General features: G+C 46.2%; 1 pseudogene; it reads left to right on the top strand.

Moving 5' to 3' along the window:
- Positions 1–1,890: 1,890 nt before the first annotated feature.
- LOC124597713 lies at positions 1,891–2,007 on the top strand (annotated as a pseudogene).
- The last annotated feature ends 621 nt before the right edge of the window (positions 2,008–2,628 follow it).

Genomic DNA, 2,628 nt, shown 5'->3' with positions numbered 1-2,628 from the left:
CAAAAGTCGTCGCAAAGTCGTTATCTAGACAGCAGCAAAACATCCTTAGAACAATCCGGAGTCTAGTCTAGTAGAAGGTAGCAAGGTTCTAATAGTATGTCTAGAAGATGACAAGTACAGTCTTCAGTCGGCGAATGATATGACCGGCAGCTGCTTATAAAGGCAATGGTCTCTAGGCAGCGTGCTGAGGTGACTCGCTGGTAACCCCGCCATCGTGAGCTGCCCTGATAATTCCTCGGCGGAATCGATGTGATTATCCGGTTTAGATACAATAGAAAGAATTTTATATTTTCGTCTACATCAATGTTACCCTCTTCAAAATAGTCCCCACTGGATATTATACACTTACTAGTGGAGTACCCATCGTTGTCCAGTATGTATATATTCCTGTCTTCTGTTAGTCCATCTTCTCCTTCCGCCTGTCTCTCTGTCCATCTCCTCCTCCATCCTCTCTTTGTACATCTCTTCCTCTGTTCATCTCCTCCTCTTGCTTCTCTCTCTTCAACTTCTCTCCATTCTCTGTTCATCTCCTCGTACCCCTCTCTGTCCATCAGTTCCTTCCTTCTCTCTCTGTCAATTTTTTCTTCCCCCCTCCTCTCTGTCTCTCTTGCCTTTCTCTGTCCATTTCCTTCTTCCCCCTCTCTCTGTCTATTTCTCCCACGTGTCTATCCATCCACTCATCCCCACTATCTGTGTCTAAATTCCCCCACTCTGCCTCTGAAATTTTTATGAACAGAGCTAGTAGTAAAGAAATAATAAATTAAAACGTCATGCATTACGCTTAAATTTTTCATGCTAGTCATGACATCATATTGTCTGAACTACAGGTAATAAATGATTTATTTTTCTATGTATATTCAGTGGTATATAGAAGTAATGTCTGCAGAATGTGTTGGGAATAGAGTTAGTAGCAAAGACGTACTAAATTTAAACATCACACATGATCCGACAGTTTTTCACGCATTTCAGCACTTGATGCCACATCTCCTGAACTATGTGGCTTAAAGGACGTCAGTGCGATAAGCAATAGGATAACATTCTTGACAACCTGACACCCTTGTCGTTTTAAACCCCTCTCTTAGAATACTGTGGGGCTCCATCCCCACTGAACGTGATCTCACCCCTTTGGAGTGCAGCAAGACCGCAATTTTTGCTCTCGTGTACAGGTTAGAACTACATGGGATCATCCAAAATCATTCTACGAAATTTGAACGTGACCGGAAGCAGCAAAGAGTCCTTATGCTTTTTCAGCCCTCCAGTTTCACGTCCTGTGGTGTGATTAAGAGGTGTGCGACACTGATATACACGTGAATGCAACGCAAAGGGTCCACTTGATAGCCCTCCAATGCTAGTTGCCTACCTGCTGGGACCTAGGGCTACTTCACAGTTTTTCTCTGTAAAGGCACATTTTTTAAATTATCAGCAAATGTGAACAGGTGCCACCGAGGATACTGCGAACAGAGAGGTCTTATAGGGACCCTATGCCACTGGATTCAAGTGTTTTTCAATGTTGTACTGCTCTGTGATCTTGTGGCAGATGAGCGTGAAGCAGGAGGGCTGAAAAAATGTATGCACCCTTTGCTGCTTTCAATCACGTTTAAATTTCGTCGTATGGTTTTGGACGATTCGTAGTGGTTCCAACCTGTACATGAGAGCAAAAATTATGGCTCGCTGTACCCCAAAGAGATGTGATCACCTTTAACGACGATGCAGCCCCACATCTCCTTAGAGAGGGGATGAAGCCTCCAGGGGTGTCAGCAATGTCACAGGTTTGCCAAAATGTTGTCCTGTTGTTCATCCCACTGAGAACTATCGTTTTTGACCTCAAAATATCTGGCAACTATCACCCGGAGGAAAGGGATGATTTCGTTGACGCCCTTTATGCCATTAGGCAACGGCCTTGCCGCAGTGGAAACACCGGTTCCCGTGAGATCACCGAAGTTAAGCGCTGTCGGGCGTGGCCGGCACTTGGATGGGTGACCACCCAGCTGCCATGCGCTGTTGCCATTTTTCGGGGTGCACTCAGCCTCGTGATCCCAATTAAGGAGCTACTCGACCGAATAGTAGCGGCTCCGGTCAAAGAAAACCATCATAACGACTGGGAGAGCGGTGTGCTGACCACACGCCCCTCCTATCCGCATCCTCAACTGAGGATGACACAGTGGTCGGGTGCTCCCGATGGGCCACTTGTGGCCTGAAGACGGAGTGCTTTATGCCATTGCCTGAAACCTTTTTGGACCGATTCTGAGCAGCTATGTGTCTGAAATCTTTTCCTCGGCCATCAGTAAGAAAACCACGTGAGTTAAACGCAGGGTATTGCCACTCTGAACTCCCTCACAGGAACGTCAGAAGAAGGGGCGAAATGTAAGTAAAAAGGGATGTGACCACCTTCCCACGTGTTGCCCATCCAACGTTGTGATTGACAGAATTGTAGTGAAATTTGGGGCCAATGTGACATCCTTATCCCACCTTACACGTCACACGAAGTTCTGAGCTCTGGCCTTTTCTTAGATGTGTTGACACCTTGCCGTTAGAAACGTTGTCGAACCCGAGGGTGATGTCGCAGAGCGTCATGATTTTGCGCCATTACAGAGAAGGTTGAAGGCACACTTGACCCAAATTTCAAAC

This window comes from Schistocerca americana, chromosome 2 (assembly GCF_021461395.2).
Source record: "Schistocerca americana isolate TAMUIC-IGC-003095 chromosome 2, iqSchAmer2.1, whole genome shotgun sequence".
NCBI lineage: Eukaryota > Metazoa > Arthropoda > Insecta > Orthoptera > Acrididae > Schistocerca > Schistocerca americana.
Note: the sequence above shows the minus strand (reverse complement) of the source record. Positions and strands in the feature narration are given on the sequence as shown.